Below are 19,028 nucleotides of genomic sequence, written 5' to 3' on the forward strand. Positions count from 1 at the left end.
CTACATTTGAAAGGTGAGACTTTGTTTCATATCAAAAGTACTTGTCTGTCAGCGCGCAGTCTTTTCTCTGATCCGCAATGTATTTTTCACTGTGTGAGAACTTGGTGTGGTGTGAGAGTGGCGTCGCTTGTCAGACATAGCAACAGTAACTAAAGTGGGCGGGTCTTTGCGAACGGTCATTGACAGTATGGACGGGGATTTGCCAGTCCCAATTCAAAACAAATTTCATCACAATCCATCATTGTTCGTTTCAAACATGTGAGAGCATCAAAATGATTCATGGGTGAAATATATTGGATTTAATTTTTTTATTTTTTTTAGTTCCTATCATAATTTTAACATTTTGGCATTATTGTTTAGCTATTTACCTATGTTTTCAAATTTCCTTTGTTTTTTTGTTGTTGTCTCGATCGGACTAACGGCTTTGAAGATAACCACAATTTTTTAAAGCTCTAAATGACACTTACAAAAACCATAAGGCGAAACCTGGCATGTTTGGTATTGTTGGACTCGGCAAGGATTCAGGAGTCTTAGGAGGTCACTCCTGTGAAAAAAACACGGGCTTGAAACTTCTAAGGCTCCTTCAAGGCATTGTGCCAATGACGTATACTGAGTTTTTTGAGATACACCAATGTTCTCATAGACTATTGGCGCTTTTCCACTGCATGGTACGGCTCGGTTCGGAACGGTTCGGCTCGCTTCGCTTTTCCACTGCGTGGTACGACTCGGCTCGGTACGGCACGTTCGGTTCGCTTTAGCTCGGTTGCTTTTCCACTGCAGTTAGTACCACTTCAAAGTGGGTGTGACTGATCGTTATAGTTGCCGTCTCTACTGCCATGACATCATCATATTAAATGCGAATTTTTCATTCCGGGTTTCCCCATCCGCTCCTCGGCAACCAACAAGAGGAACGTCTGCACCTCGTCCACTGACCACGATTCAGCCATTTATTTTTTTAAGTTTATACTCTTTTTTTGAATCAAATACTTTTAAAACAGGTGCTACAGCGTTGGCTGTTGTCTACTGGCTATTTAAATCTAGCGGGTTTAGTGTCTCGTGTTGTAAATACAATGACGCTGGTAGTGATGATTCTGTCTGACCAATCAGTGATCTGCAGTGTTTTCACGTCACATTTTAGTATCGGTACGGTACGCTTGGAACCTCAACAGAGGTGGTACCATTTAAAGCGAGCCGAAGCGAGCCGTACCGTACCGTACCATGCAGTGGAAATGCGTCATAAGTGAGCCGTACTGAACCGAGCCGTACCGTACCATGCAGTGGAAAAGCGCCAAAGCGTGCCGTACCGAACCGAACCGTACCGTACCATGCAGTGGAAAAGCGCCATATCATGGCACCCTGGACAAAGACACTGCGTGCCAATTTTCAGTAGACTAACGGTTGGGTGCGCTTATAGCTATTTTCATGATTTTTTCACTGTTATAGCGCCACCAAGTGGCCAATTCTCACGATTTTTTTCATGTCAACTCAGATTGAGCTTATGAACATGTGTCCCAAGTTAAGCGAAAATATCTCTTTCCGCTCACAAGTTATAACCATTTTATAACGCCACCAAGTGGCCAATTGCCGTGATTTTTTTCACGTGACCTCAGAATGAGCTCATGAACATGTGTCCCAAGTTTTGCGAAAATATCTCTTTCCGTTCACAAGTTATAACCGTTTTATAGCGCCACCTAGTGGCCAATTTTTGTGATTTTTTTCAAGTGATCTCAGACTGAGCTCAGGAAGATGTATGCCAAGTTTAGCAAAAAAATCTCTTTCCGTTCACAATTTATAACCGTTTTAGTAAAAGTGGCCCTGGTGCCATCAAATATTTTGGTTCCCCTTATCAACCGTTAATTGAAATTTTGAATTTTTTGGATGATTATTGATTGTCAGACTCCAGAGAATATTCTTGCAGTGGTTTGGTTCCGATCGGGCCAAAAACCTAGGAGAAGTTTGCAAAAATAGGTTTTTCAAAAAAATGCAATTTACTCGAAATTGGCGCCTGAAGGGCGAGCAAATCGGAGATAGCCATTTTGTCCGCCTTGAGCCAAGGATTCCAACGATATAAGACACTTGATCCTGGGACAAACGGTCTAAGAGTTATGAGCGATTTAGTACTTTTGGTTGCTGTAGCGCCACCTATGGGCCAATTGGGGTCATACTCTGATAGGTTGTCCCCAAATTGAGGCCTACCATCTGGCCAGGTTTCACGTCTCTAGGCCTTACGGTTTGTCCTGCACGATGCGTTTTACGAATCCTTACAATTACAATAGGGTTTCAGCATTTCATGCTTGAACCCCTAATTAAAGCTGCAAGCAGCATTTATCGGGGTTCAAGCTGTTAAGGCCTTTAAGGTTTATAAGCACAAAAGCATCAAAAGTTATAAAAATTTATTTAGCAAGCATGTAAACACTGACATTATAGATGAAAAAGACCATTTACAGCCAATGCAGGCAATTTACCATAGGTAATATATGGTTTTAAAGCTTTTTAACAGTTATAGCGCCACCTTTTGTCCGATCTCCATAAAATTTGGCATGCTTGTTAATGATGTTATGTCACATATGCTCACCAATTTTTGTGAAGTTCTGAGTTTTCATTTAGGATTTATAGGCATTTTAGTGTATTTTGCCACGCCCCTTTTCTAAATTACCCTATTACAGCCACCCAAATGCAAAAGTTAAACTTTTTTTCGATAATTATTGATCTAGAGAGTCCAGAGAATTGTCCTAGACTGGTCTGGTTCCGATCGGGCGAAAAACCAGGGACTAGTTCGCAAAAGTAGGTTTTTAACATATTCATGAATAATTAATGAATGGTTTGATTGACATTAGTGGTTCTTGAGGCAAAGTTGTTGAGCATGTGCAGATCTATCAAATGATATGCATTTTCTGACGATAAGTGTAACACCACGTGATTACAGAGCCAAAAAACTCGTTAGCGCCAACTAGTGGCCGATTTCTTTCAAAATTCTTACAGACCTCTAGGGGCTTGAGCCGAACATGCCCACCGAGTTTCGCTCCGATCGGACTTCGTTAACGGTGCTCAAACCTAATTGGCCAATGGCGGCCATGTTTTTTGAGATACGCCAATATCCTTTTAGACATACATGGCCCCTTGGGCCAAGACACTGCATACCAAATTTCAAGTCATTCGGAAAAACGGTCAGGTGTCTATATGTTTTTTTTGTTTTAAAGCGCCACCATGTGGCCAATCGGCGCAATTTTTTTACTGTGACCTCAGATTGACCTCTTACACATGTGTACCAAGTTTGGTGAAGTTTACTGAATTACTTCTTGAGTTATAGCCATTTTAGTAAAATAGGCTCCTCCCACAACGTTAATTTTGGTCCCCCTAGCGACCATGAATCGAAATTTCAACTTTTTTTTCCATAATTATGTATCTTCAGACTCCAGAGAACAATTCTGCACTGGTTTGGTTCCGATCGGACAAAAAACCTAGGACTAGTTAGCAAAAGTAGGTTTTTGACAAAATTCAAAATGGCGGAAAATCTATCATGACGGAAATGAAATCGGAGATATACGTTTTGTTCGTCAGGCGTCCAGCTTTCCAACGATATAAGACACTCGAGTCTACGACTTACGGTCTAGGAGTTATGAGCTGTTTCGCGCTTTTGGTCGCTATAGCGCCACCTATGGGCCAATCAGGGTCATAATCTCTGAACCTCTCCTCGATTTTTGTACTACCATCTGGCAAAGTTTCAATGCTCTAGCCCTTACGGTTTGGGCTGCACGATGCGTTTTACGGCAGAAGAATAATAATAATAATAATAATTAAAGCTGCAAGCAGCATTTATCGGGGTTCAAGCATTTAAGGCCTTTAAGTAGAAAAGCATCAAAAGTTATTAAGTTTTATTTAGCAAGCATGTAAGCACTGACATAATAGATGGAAAAGACCATTTACTGCCAATACAGGCAATGTACCATAGGAAATATATGGTTTTAAAGCTTTTTATAGGAGTTATAGTGCCATCTATGGACCGATCTCCATAAAATTGTTTACTGTGACCTCAAATTGAACCCATACACATGTGTACTGAGTTTGGTGAAGATATCTCATTTACTTCTTGAGTTATAGCCATTTTAGTAAAATAGGCTCCTCCCACAATAATTTACCACATTCTAGTATTATTTACTATGATTCTAGCATGATTGACATAGTTTACCATGATTTTATCTTAGTTTACCTTGATTTACCATATTCTAGCATGATTTACCATGATATACTACATTCTAGTATGATTTACCATTGTTTACTGTGATTCTAGCATGGTTTACCATAGTTTATCATGATTTATCATAGTTTACCATGATTTACCCTGTTCTAGCATGATTTACCATGATATGCCACATTCTAACATGATTTACCATAGTTTATCATGGTTTACCATGATTTACCCTGTTCTAGCATAGTTTACCATGATTTACCACGTTCTAGAATGATTTGCCAGGATTCTAGCATGGTTTACCTTGATACACCACATTATAGTATTATTTACTATGATTTACCATGTTTCTAGCAATTATGTGAAGTGTCAGTGCAAATGAAGTGATAAACACTGACAAAATCTGATTGTGTTATAATAGTTATTGTTATATAAGTGATTTTTAGAGTCTAAATATGAATGTGAGCACATGTGAAAAGACTTCATTAATAAGTAGAATGGCCAGCAGAGGGCAGAAGAAGACCACTTATTGGCTCACTTTCACTTTAAACTTCATGATTTTCACCTGTTTTCTGGACTAAAGCAAACCAGTTTTTCCATGTTAACTCAATAATGCATGTTTACACACACACACACACACACACACACACACACACACACACACACACACACACACACACACACAGAGAAATAAACATACACAAATACAAATATGTTTTTAATGTTTTGGAATATGTTATTGAGAAAATATATTTATTGGTCTATTAGAATTCCTTTGTGATCTAATAATATTAAAAAGAAAAGAAAAAAAAGAAAAAAAGATTGCTTTTTAAAGCATTTGTTTGTTTCCCAATACTGAAAACTAATGAAAAGATAATATGCAATACTGCTGCTCCCTCTAGTGGACAGTGGTATTACAGCTTCCATCTTACAGTTGAAGTGCTTGGTTTTTCACTTATATCTCGGGAACCAGAAGGCGAAAAATTCTGAAACTCAGAGCATAGATAGTGCTTGAGGAGCCCTGTTGAATGAGACCATCAATGATTTACTATGATTTACCATGTTTCTAGCGTGATTTACCACATTACTAGCAATTATGTGAAGTGTCAGTGCAAATGAAGTGATAAACACTGACAAAATATGATTGTGTTATAATAGTTATTGTAATATAAGTGTTTTCCATGTTAACTCAATAATGCATGCTTACACACACACACACACACACACACACACACACACACACACACACACACACACACACACAAATACAAATATGTTTTCAATGTCTTTAGGATGTGTTATTGTGAAAAAATATTTTAATGGTCTAACCATTTCATATATTTCATTGTGATCTATATTATCAGTCCAAAAATAATTTTTAAAAAATTGCTTTAACCATTTGTTTGTTGGCCAAAGCTGAAAGCTGATAAAAAGATTAATACTATGTCTAATACTGCTGCTCCCTCTAGTTGACAACAGTGGAATTACAGCCTCCATCTTACAGTTGAAGTGTTTGAATGAATGAATGGGAATTTGGTTTTTCACTTATATCTCGGGAACCAGAAGGCGAAAAATTCTGAAATTCAGAGCATAGATAGTTCTTGAGGAGCCCTGTTGAATGAGACCATCGCGGTGTTTTTGGGCGATTGGAGCCCGGAATTATGACCGTTCAAAGGCATATCTATTGGGGCTTTTATCTCTGGATAGCACAGGGTAAATTACACCACATTTGAATCGAAGTTAGCCTAGAACGGGACCTTTCCAACGAGCTCTCACACAAGGTTCGGGGTGGTCTGGGTCGGGAGTTTCGGCCGTTCAAAATCGGGGGTCCCACGAATTTGCGATTCGTGGGGGGCGCGCTCCCGAGGCCCGCGACGACACGTTTCGATCAATAGCCCGGAGAGGACCTTACCATCAAAATTTGAGCGCGCAACGACTTTCCGTTTTCGAGTTATGAATGAATTTGTATTCGGGGGCGTGGCTTAAATGCCGTTTTACTTTCGTTTTCATGTTAAATGTTAAAATAATGATTTTATAAAGTCTAAATATGAATTATATAACAATATTAGGGAGTAGTATGATGAAATGACAGCAGGGGGCAGTAAAATACCACTTATTGGCTTAATATGGTATTCATTTTAAGGCTACATATTGAAGTGACCCTATTATAGCTATCCAAATGAAGTAGTTCAACTTTTTCTGACAATTATTGATCTAGTGAGTCCAGAGAATTGTATTGCACTGGTTTTTAACATTATTTTATAAACATGATCATGTGGAAAACACAATTTACAGCCAATACAGGCAATTTACCATAGGAAATATATGGTTTTAAAGCTTTTTAACAGTTATAGCGCCAACTATGGTCCGATCTTCATAAAAATTTCCATGCTTCTTTAGCATGTTATGTCACATATGCTCATCAATTTTTGTGAAGTTCTGAGTTTTCATTTAGGATTTATAGGCTTTTTAGTGTATTTTGCCACGCCCATTTTCTAAATGACCCTATTACAGCCATCCAAATGCAAAAGTTCAACTTTTTTTCGATAATTATTGATCTAGAGAGTCCAGAGAATTGCCCTAGACTGGTCTGGTTCCGATCGGGCCAAAAACCAGGGACTAGTTCGCAAAAGTAGGTTTTTAACATGTTTGCGAATATTTAATGAATGGTTTGATTGACAGTAGTGGTTCTTGAGGCAAAGTTGTTCAGCATGAGCAGATCTATCAAATGATAGGCATAATGTGACAATAAGTTTAACACCACGTGATTACAGAGCCATAAAACTCGTTAGCGCCAACTAGTGGCCGATTTCTTTCAAAATTCTTACAGACCTCTAGGGCCATGAGTTGAACATGCCCATCGAGTTTTGTTCCGATCGGCCTCCGTTAACCTTGTCTAATAGGTGCTCAAACTTCATTGGCCGATGGCGGCCATGTTTTTTGAGATACACCAATGTCCTCATAGACATACATGGCACCTTGGACCAAGACACTGCATACCAATTTTCAAGTCAATCGGACTAACGGTCAGGTGGTTATAGCCTGTTTTATGTTTTTTTCATATTATAGCGCCACCATGTGGCCAATCACCGCGATTTTTTTACTGTGACCTCAGATTGACCTCTTACACAAGTGAACCGAGTTTGGTAAATATACCTCATTTACTTCTGGAGTTATAGCCGTTTTAGTAAAATAGGCTCCTCCCACAACATACATTTTGGCACCCCTTAGCGACCTTGAATCGAAATTTCAACTTTTTTTCGATAATTATTGATCTTCAGACTCCAGAGAACATTTCTGCACTGGTTTGGTTCCGATCGGGCGAAAAACCACAGACTAGTTCGCAAAAGTAGGTTTTTGACAAAATTCAAAATGGCGGAAAATCTTTCATGGCGGAAATGAAATCGGAGATATACGTTTTGTTCGTCAGCCGTCCAGCTTTCCAATGATATAAGACACTTGAGTCTACGAATTACGGTCTATGAGTTATGAGCTGTTTCGCGCTTTTGGTTGCTATAGCGCCACCTATGGGCCAATCGGGTTCATAATCTCTGAACCTCTCCTCGATTTTTGTACTACCATCTGGCAAAGTTTCAAAGTTCCAGCTCTTACGGTTTGGGCTGCACGATGCGTTTTAGCGGAGAAGAATAATAATAATAATTAAAGCTGCAAGCAGCATTTATCGGGGTTCAAGCAGTTAAGGCCTTTAAGGCCTTTAAGCACACAAGCATCAAAAGACATTAAGTTTTATTTAGCAAGCATTTAACAACTGACATAATAGACGGAAAAGACCATTTACAGCCAATACAGGCAGTTTACCATGGGAAATATATGGTTTTAAAGCTTTTTAACAGTTATAGCGCCACCTTTGGTCCGATCTCCATAAAATTTGGCACGCTTGTTAATGATGTTATGTCACATATGCTCACCAATTTTTGTGAAGTTCTGAGTTTTCATTTATGATTTATAGGCATTTTAGTGTTTTTTGCCACGCCCCTTTTATAAATTACCCTATTACAGCCACCCAAATGCAAAAGTTCAACTTTTTTTTCGATAATTATTGATCTAGAGAGTCCAGAGAATTGTCCTAGACTGGCCTGGTTCCGATCGGGCGAAAAACCAGGGACTAGTTCGCAAAAGTAGGTTTTTAACATATTCATGAATAATTAATGAACGGTTTGATTGACAGCAATGGTTCTTTAGGCAAAGTTGTTCAACATGAGGAGATCTATCAAATGATATGAATTTTGTGACAATAAGTGTAACACCACGTGATTACAGAGCCTTAAAACTTGTTAGCGCCAACTAGTGGCCGATTTCTTTCAAAATTCTTACAGACCTCTAGGGGCTTGAGCCGAACATGCCCACCGAGTTTCGCTCCGATCGGACTTCGTTAACGGTGCTCAAACCTCATTGGCCAATGGCGGCCATGTTTTTCGAGATACGCCAATATCCTTTTAGACATACATGGCCCCTTGGGCCAAGACACTGCATACCAAATTTCAAGTCATTCGGAAAAACGGTCAGGTGTCTATACGTTTTTTTTTTTTTATAGTGCCACCATGTGGCCAATAGACGCAATTTTTTTACTGTGACCTCAGATTGACCTCTTACACATGTGTACCAAGTTTGGTGAAGTTTACTTAATTACTTCTTGAGTTATAGCCATTTTAGTAAAATAGGCTCCTCCCACAACGTTAATTTTGCACCCCCTAGCGACCATGAATCGAAATTTCAACTTTTTTTCGATAATTATTGATGTTCAGACTCCAGAGAACAATTCTGCACTAGTTTGGTTCCGATCGGGCGAAAAACCAGGGACTAGTTCGCAAAAGTAGGTTTTTGACAAAATTCAAAATGGCGAAAAATCTATCATGGCGGAAATGAAATCGGAGATATACGTTTTTTTCTTCAGGAGCTCTGGATTTCAATGATATAAGACACTTGAAGCTACGCCTTACGGTCTGGGAGTTCTGAGCAGTTTCGCGCTATTGATTGCTATAGCGCCACCTATGGGCCGATTGGGCTGAGTCCGTGTATCTGAGTAGCGAGCAATAGTACTACCATCTGGCAAAGTTTCAAGTCTCTAGGTCTTACGGTTTGGGCTGCACGATGCGTTTTATGGCGGAAAAATAATAATAATAAAAATCAGGACAATTACAATAGGGTTTCAGCACTTCGTGCTTGAACCCCTAATTAAAGCTGCAAGCAGCATTTATCGGGGTTCAAGCAGTTAAGGCCTTTAAGGCCTTTAAGCACACAAGCATCAAAAGACATTAAGTTTTATTTAGCAAGCATTTAACAACTGACATAATAGACGGAAAAGACCATTTACAGCCAATACAGGCAGTTTACCATGGGAAATATATGGTTTTAAAGCTTTTTAACAGTTATAGCGCCACCTTTGGTCCGATCTCCATAAAATTTGGCATGCTTGTTAATGATGTTATGTCACATATCCTCACCAATTTTTGTGAAGTTCTGAGTTTTCATTTATGATTTATAGGCATTTTAGTGTATTTTGCCACGCCCCTTTTATAAATTACCCTATTACAGCCACCCAAATGCAAAAGTTCAACTTTTTTTTGATAATTATTGATCTAGAGAGTCCAGAGAATTGTCCTAGACTGGTCTGGTTCCGATCGGGCGAAAAACCAGGGACTAGTTCGCAAAAGTAGGTTTTTAACATATTCATGAATATTTAATGAACGGTTTGATTGACAGCAATGGTTCTTGAGGCAAAGTTATTCAGCATGAGCAGATCTATCAAATGATATGCATTGTGTGATGATAAGTGTAACACCACGTGATTACAGAGCCTTAAAACTCGTTAGCGCCAACTAGTGGCCGATTTCTTTCAAAATTCTTACAGACCTCTAGGGTCTTGAGCCGAACATGCCCAACGAGTTTCGCTCCGATCGGACTCCGTTAACGGTGCTCAAACCTAATTGGCCAAAGGCGGCCATGTTTTTCAAGATACGCCAATATCCTTTTAGACATACATGGCCCCTTGGGCCAAGACACTGCATACCAAATTTCAAGTCATTCCGAAAAACGGTCAGGTGTCTATACGTTTTTTTTTGTTTTATAGCGCCACCATGTGGCCAATCGACGCAATTTTTTTATTGTGACCTCAGATTGACCTCTTACACATGTGTACCAAGATTGGTGAAGATATCTCATTTACTTCTCGAGTTATAGCCATTTTAGTAAAATAGGCTCCTCCCACAACCTTAATTTATCACCCCCTAGCGACCAGGAATCGGAATTTTGACTTTTTTTCGATAATTATTGATCTTCAGAGTCCAGAGAACAATTCTGCTCTGGTTTGGTTCCGATCGGACGAAAAACCAGGGACTAGTTTGCAAAAGTAGGTTTTTGACAAAATTCAAAATGGCGGAAAATCTATCATGGCGGAAATAAAATCGGAGATATACGTTTTGTTCGTCAGGCGTCCAGCTTTCCAATGATATACGACACTTGAGTCTATGACTTACCGTCTAGGAGTTATGACCAATTTCGCGCTTTTGGTTGCTATAGCGCCACCTATGGGCCAATCAGTGTCATAATTTGATAACCTCTCCTCGATTTTTGTACTACCATCTGGCCAAGTTTCAAGTCTCTAGCACTTACGGTTTGGGCTGCACGATGCGTTTTACGGCGGAAGAATAATAATAATAATAATAATTAAAGCTGCAAGCAGCATTTAGCGGGGTTCAAGCATTTAGGGTCTTTAAGCACATAAGGCAGTTTAGTGAGTTGTCTGAGTTTTTGTTTTGGATTTACAGGCTTTTGAGTGTTTTTTTGCCATACCCATTTTCTAAATGATCCTGTTATGGCTACCCAATGGGTAAAGTTAAAGTTTTTTATATAATTAATAATCTAGAGCTTCCAGAGAATTGTACTGCACTGGTATATTTCCGATCGGGCGAAAAACCTAGGACTAGTTCCCAAAAGTAGGTTTTTAACATAATCGCAAGTATTTAATGAACAAATTGATTGACAGCAGTAGTTCTTGAGGCAAAGTTGTTCAGTATGAGGAGATCTATCAAATGATATGCATCACGTGATTACATAGCCGTAAAACCTGTTAGCGTCAACTAGTGGCTGATTTTTCAAAATTCTTACAGACCTCTAGGGCCACGAGTCGAACATGCCCACCGAGTTTCGTTCTGATCGGCCTCCGTTAAGAGCAAACTAACAGCTTTGAATTAAAATGGTGAGGTATCCTGTTGTAAACATCAACCATGCCTGTTGACAGTTTTGTGGGAAGGGAATGAAAAGTTCTCAAATCCGCTGCACAGCCTCAGACATAACATTTATATCCATGATCTGCCATTTTCACTATTGTCCTTGCTTGCTTCTTCACAATACCTGCAGATCTTCTGATGATTCGGCTGTGCAGGTCCACATTAACACTGCCTGGCCTAGAACATGCAAATTTGGGGGGTATAAATATTAATGATCCTGACTCCAACGTCACAGTCGGTGTTATGGTGGGATTCACTCATTTTTCAGCGGTCTTTTGCAAACAGGAGATTTACACATGAAGGAGGAAACAATGGTGTTTGAGGCTCACGGTATGTCAGTTCCATGTCCAGAACTCTTATCATTCAACTATGCCAAGATAAATACAGTTTTCAATTGTATGGCACCTTTAAAATAGATGATTAGTAATATAATGCTTACTTGGAGTCTGAAATGGCTTTAACAAAAGAAGAAAAATATTCTTAGATTTCTGTTCATTCTAATCATGTACAAATAAAGTAGCACAGTAAGATTACATTTATTTGAATGCATTAGTGAGTGTGTGATTGTGCTGTGTGTGCAGCGTGTCAATACTAAAAGTGAAGGTGTAGTTGATATCTTTGGTGATAATATCTGTAGTAATCATAAAAAAACAATTAAGAAATAAAGAATTAAAATTACAAATAATATTCTATTAAGATATGAGTTACAATAACATGATTTGCAATAGTAATAATATCAATAATATATGCACAATACACACAGATTAGACTATCAGGTCTGTGTTTTACAAAAACATTAGTATTGCAGCCAATGTGAGTCTGTGGGATTTATAAACAGACAAAATATGATTTGAAATGTTATTTTAATGATTTTATTAAGTTTAAACAATATTTCAAATGGAAAAAAAATGAAAAATAATATTTTAGTGAGCAGAATGAACCAATGAGTGTTCTTCTTCTGGTGGTTAAAATGTAAATGAAAACAATAATACTTAAACAATAATACTTAATACACTAACCATGCTTGAACACACACATGCACACACATTTTTTTGTAGATGTAGATATTTAAAATAAAAGATAGGTAACAAAATGATAATTGCAAATCTCCTCTGTATAACACCATTCTCAGATTTCAAATTAATCACTGAGAGGCAGAATTGTTCAAACTGAGAGCTCAGTAAAAATGAAGTGATAAACTTTGACAAAACATGACTGTGTTATAATAGGTGATTTTCATGCAAGTAATTTTATATAGTCCAAAAACTAATGCAAAAGCACAGATGAAAATATTTTAAGTAGAATGTCCTGCAGAGGGCAGTAGAAGACCACTAATTGACTCACTTTCATTTGAAAGACTTTTTTATCCACCAGTAAAACAAAGCAGTTTCTCCATGTTCTTTCCATTAAGCATGCTTACACACACAGACACACACACAAACACAAACACATCCATCCACACACACACACACACACACAAAGACAAATATGTTTTCAATGTTTTTATGATGTGATATTGTGAAAATATCTTCATCTCCTCATCTTGAACAACTTTGCCTCAAGAATCACTAATGTCAATCAAACCGTTCATAATCATAATAAAAAAATAAAATATATACAAATATCATAATAAAACAAAAAACATCGTAATAAAAAAGATTGCTTCTTAAAGCATTTGTTTATTTCCCAATACTGAAAGCGAATTAAAAGATCATGCGTAATCCTGCTGCTCCCTCTAGTGGACAACAGTGGTATTATAGCTTTTTTTACAGTTGAAGTGTTTGAATGAATGAATGGGAATTTGTTTTTTTACTTATATCTCAGGAACCAAAAGGCGAAAAATTCTGAAACTCAGAGCATAGATAGTGCTTGAGGAGCCCTGTTGAATGAGACCATCAAGGTGTTTTTGGGCGATTGGGGCTGGGAGTTATGACTGTTATAAGGCATATCTGTTCGGGCTATTATCTCTGGAATGCCCAGGGCAAATAACACCACATTTGAATCGAAGCTAGCCAAGGACGCGCCCTTTCCAACGAGCTCTCACACAATGTTCGGGGTGGTTTGGGTCGGGAGTTGCAATCGTTCAAAGTCGGGGGTCCGCGGGCTTGCGATGCGCGGGGGGGCGCGCTCCCGAGGCCCGCGACGACACGTTTCGATCAAGAGCCCCGAGAGGTCCTCACCATCAAAATTTGAGCGCGCAACGACTTTCCGTTTTCGAGTTATGAATGAATTTGTATTTGGGGGCGTGGCTTAAATGCCGTTATACTTTCGTTTCATTTCATTCATTTACTTTCGTCCATTTCCATATCTCAGTGTAACACAATTGTCAATAGTAATACTCAATAGATGAGTTTTGACAAAATGTGATTGTAAATGTTAAAATAATTATTTTAATAGTCTAAATATGAATTTTATAACAATATTAGGGAGTAGTATGATGAAATGACAGCAGGGGGCAGTAAAATACCACTTATTGGCTTAATATGTCATTATATTCATATAAAATCACCTTTTGAAGAAGTTAAACTTTTTTTCTGATAATTATTGATCTAGAGAGTTCAGAGAATTGTGCTGCACTGGTTTTGAACATTATGATATGAACATTATATGATAGAAGACACCATTTACAGCAAATACAGGCAATTTACCATAGGAAATATATGGTTTTAAAGCGTTTTAACAGTTATAGCGCCAACTATGGTCCGCTCTCCATAAAATTTTCCATGCTTCTTAAGCAGGTTATGACACATATGCTCATCAATTTTCGTGAAGTTCTGAGTTTTCGTTTAGGATTTATAGGCTTTTGAGTGCATTTTACCACGCCCATTTTCTAAATGACCCTGTTAGCCATGCGAAAAATGCAAAAGTTCAACTTTTTTTTGATAATTATTGACCTAGAGAGTCCATAGAATTGTCCTAGACTGGTTTGGTTCCAATCGGGCGAAAAACCTAGGACTAGTTCGCAAAAGTAGGGTTTTAACATAATTACGAATATTTAATGAACGGTTTGATTGACAGCAATGGTTCTTGAGGCAAAGTTGTTCAACAAGAGGAGATCTATCAAATGGTATCCATTTTGTGACAATAAGTGTAACACCACGTGATTACAGAGCCATAAATCTCGTTAGCGCCAACTAGTGGCCGATTTCTTTCAAAATTCTTACAGACCTCTAGGGCCATGAGTAGAACATGCCCACCGAGTTTCGTTCCGATCGGCCTCCGTTAACCTTGTCTAATAGGTGCTCAAACTTCATTGGCCGATGGCGGCCATGTTTTTTTAGATACGCCAATGTCCTCATACACATACATGACACCTTGGACCAAGACACTGCATACCAATTTTCAAGTCAATCGGACTAACGGTCAGGTGGTTAAAGCCTGTTTTATGTTTTTTTCATATTATAGCGCCACCATGTGGCAAATCGCCGCGATTTTTTTACTGTTACCTCATATTGAGCTCATACATATGTGTACCGAGTTTGGTGAAGATACCTCATTTACTTCTGGAGTTATAGCCATTTTAGTAAAATAGGCCCCTCCCACAACGTACGTTTTGGCGCCCCTTAGCGTCCGTGAATCGAAATTTCGACTTTTTTTCGATAATTATTGATCTTCAGTTTCTAGAGAACATTTCTGCACTGGTTTGGTTCCGATCGGGCGAAAAACCAGGGACTAGTTCGCAAAAGTAGGTTTTTGACAAAATTAAAAATGGCGGAAAATCTATCATGGCGGAAATGAAATCGGAGATATACGTTTTGTTCGTCAGGCGTCCAGCTTTCCAATGATATAAGACACTTGAGTCTACGACATACGGTCTAGGAGTTCTGAGCAGTTTCGCGCTTTTGGTTGCTATAGCGCCACCTATGGGCCAATCGGGGTCATAATTTGATAACCTCTCCTCGATTTTTGTACTACCATCTGGCAAAGTTTCAAGGTTCCAGCTCTTACGGTTTGGGCTGCACGATGCGTTTTACGGCAGAAGAAAAATAATAATAAAAATCAGGACAATTACAATAGGGTTTCAGCACTTCGTGCTTGAACCCCTAATAATAAAAATCTTTACAAATACAATAGGTGTTCAGCACTTCGTGCTTGAACCCCTAATAAAAATCAGTACAATTACAATAGGGTTTCAGCACTTCGTGCTTGAACCCCTAATTAAAGCTGCAAGCAGCATTTATCGGGGTTCAAGCATTTAAGGCCTTTAAGCACAAAAGCATCAAAAGTTATTAAGTTTTATTTAGCAAGCATGTAACCACTGACATAATAGATGGCACAAAAGACCATTTACAGCCAATACAGGCAATGTACCATAGGAAATATGTGGTTTTAAAGCTTTTTATAGGAGTTATAGTGCCATCTATGGACCGATCTCCATAAAATTGTTTACTGTGACCTCAAATTGAACCCATACACATGTGTACTGAGTTTGGTGAAGATATCTCATTTACTTCTTGAGTTATAGCCATTTTAGTAAAATAGGCTCCTCCCACAATAATTTACCACATTCTAGTATTATTTACTATGATTCTAGCATGATTTACATAGTTTACCATGATTTTATCTTAGTTTACCTTGATTTACCATATTCTAGCATGATTTACCATGATATACTACATTCTAGTATGATTTACCATTGTTTACTGTGATTCTAGCATGGTTTACCATAGTTTATCATGATTTATCATAGTTTACCATGATTTACCCTGTTCTAGCATGATTTACCATGATATACCACATTCTAACATGATTTACCATAGTTTATCATGGTTTACCATGATTTACCCTGTTTTAGCATAGTTTACCATGATTTACCACGTTCTAGAATGATTTGCCAGGATTCTAGCATGGTTTACCTTGATACACCACATTATAGTATTATTCACTATGATTTACCATGTTTCTAGCAATTATGTGAAGTGTCAGTGCAAATGAAGTGATAAACACTGACAAAATCTGATTGTGTTATAATAGTTATTGTTATATAAGTGATTTTTAGAGTCTAAATATGAATGTGAGCACATGTGAAAAGACTTCATTAATAAGTAGAATGGCCAGCAGAGGGCAGAAGAAGACCACTTATTGGCTCACTTTCACTTTAAACTTCATGATTTTCACCAGTTTTCTGGACTAAAGCAAACCAGTTTTTCCATGTTAACTCAATAATGCATGCTTACACACACACACACACACACGCACACACACGCACACACACGCACACACACACACACACACACACACACACACACACACACACACACACACACAGAAATAAACATACACAAATGCAAATATGTTTTTAATGTTTTGGAATATGTTATTGAGAAAATATATTTATTGGTCTATTAGAATTCCTTTGTGATCTAATAATATTAAAAAAAATTTTTTTAAAAAAAGATTGCTTTTTAAAGCATTTGTTTGTTTCCCAATACTGAAAACTAATGAAAAGGTCATGCGTAATCCTGCTGCTCCCTCCAGTGGACAGTGGTATTACAGCTTCCATCTTACAGTTGAAGTGTTTGAATGAATTAATGAATGGGAATTTGGTATTTCACTTATATCTCGGGAACCAGAAGGCGAAAAATTCTGAAACTCAGAGCATAGAGAGTGCTTGAGGAGCCCTGTTGAATGAGACCATCAATTATTTACTATGATTTACCATGTTTCTAGCGTGATTTACCACATTACTAGCAATTATGTGAAGTGTCAGTGCAAATGAAGTGATAAACACTGACAAAATATGACTGTGTTATAATAGTTATTGTAATATAAGTGTTTTCCATGTTAACTCAATAATGCATGCTTACACACACACACACACACACACACACACATATACAAATATGTTTTCAATGTCTTTAGGATGTGTTATTGTGAAAAAAATATTTTAATGGTCTAACCATTTCATATATTTCATTGTGATCTATATTATCAGTCCAATAATAATAATAAAAAAAAAAATAGCTTTAACCATTTGTTTGTTGGCCAAAGCTGAAAGCTGATAAAAAGATTAATACTATGTCTAATACTGCTGCTCCCTCTAGTTGACAACAGTGGAATTACAGCCTCCATCTTACAGTTGAAGTGTTTGAATGAATGAATGGGAATTTGGTTTTTCACTTATATCTCGGGAACCAGAAGGCGAAAAATTCTGAAATTCAGAGCATAGATAGTTCTTGAGGAGCCCTGTTGAATGAGACCATCGCGGTGTTTTTGGGCGATTGGAGCCCGGAAATATGACCGTTCAAAGGCATATCTATTGGGGCTTTTATCTCTGGAATGCCCAGGGCAAATTACACCACATTTGAATCGAAGCTAGCCAAGAACTGGCCCTTTCCAACGAGCTCTCACACAAGGTTCGGGGTGGTCTGGGTCGGGAGTTTCGGCCGTTCAAAATCGGGGGTCCCACGAATTTGCGATTCGTGGGGGGCGCGCTCCCGAGGCCCGCGATGACACGTTTCGATCAAGAGCCCGGAGAGGACCTTACCATCAAAATTTGAGCGCGCAACGACTTTCCGTTTTCGAGTTATGAATGAATTTGTACTGGGGGGGCGTGGCCTAAATGCCGTTTTACTTTCATTTTCAATTTCCATATCTCAGACAGACAGTGTGACACAATTGTCAATAATAATACTCCAATAGATGAGTTTTGACAAAATGTGATTGTAAATGTTAAAATAATGATTTTATAAAGTCTAAATATGAATTTTATAACAATATTAGGGAGTAGTATGATGAAATGACAGCAGGGGGCAGTAAAATACCACTTATTGGCTTAATATGTCATTATATTCATATAAAATCACCTTTTGAAGAAGTTAAACTTTTTTTCTGATAATTATTGATCTAGAGAGTTCAGAGAATTGTGCTGCACTGGTTTTGAACATTATGATATGAACATTATACGATAATAGATAGAAGACACCATTTACAGCAAATACAGGCAATTTACCATATAGGAAATATATGGTTTTAAAGCGTTTTAACAGTTATAGCGCCAACTATGGTCCGATCTCCATAAAATTTTCCATGCTTCTTTAGCAGGTTATGACACATATGCTCATCAATTTTTGTGAAGTTCTGAGTTTTCGTTTAGGATTTATAGTTATAACTATATAGTTAAGCAGTTTTCTGCACTAAAGCAAACCAGTTTTTCCATGTTAACTCAATCATGCATGCACACACACACACACACACGAAGACAAATGTTGTTGTTGTTTTTTCAATGCTATTGGGATATGTCATAATGAAAATATATTTGAATGGTCTATAAACATTTCACAAAGTCTTTGTTAGCTATTAATCAGAAGATTCAGAATTTATTCAGAAACCTAAGACTACACAAACACATTATGTTGTAGATACAGACATTTGAAATATATGATGTGATAAAACTGTCAATACTAATACTTTAACGGACGGATTTTGACTAAATGTAATTGTAAATGTTAAAATAGTGATTTTATAAATTTTAAACAGCAGGGGGCAGTAAAATACAACTTATTGGCTTAATATGCCATTATATTCATATAATTTTCACCTTTTTAACTGTTATAGAGGCAAATTTTGTCCGATCGGTCTGAAAATTT

The sequence above is a fragment of the Leuciscus leuciscus genome (assembly GCF_965113295.1).
Source record: "Leuciscus leuciscus genome assembly, chromosome: 9".
NCBI classification, from domain to species: domain Eukaryota; kingdom Metazoa; phylum Chordata; class Actinopteri; order Cypriniformes; family Leuciscidae; genus Leuciscus; species Leuciscus leuciscus.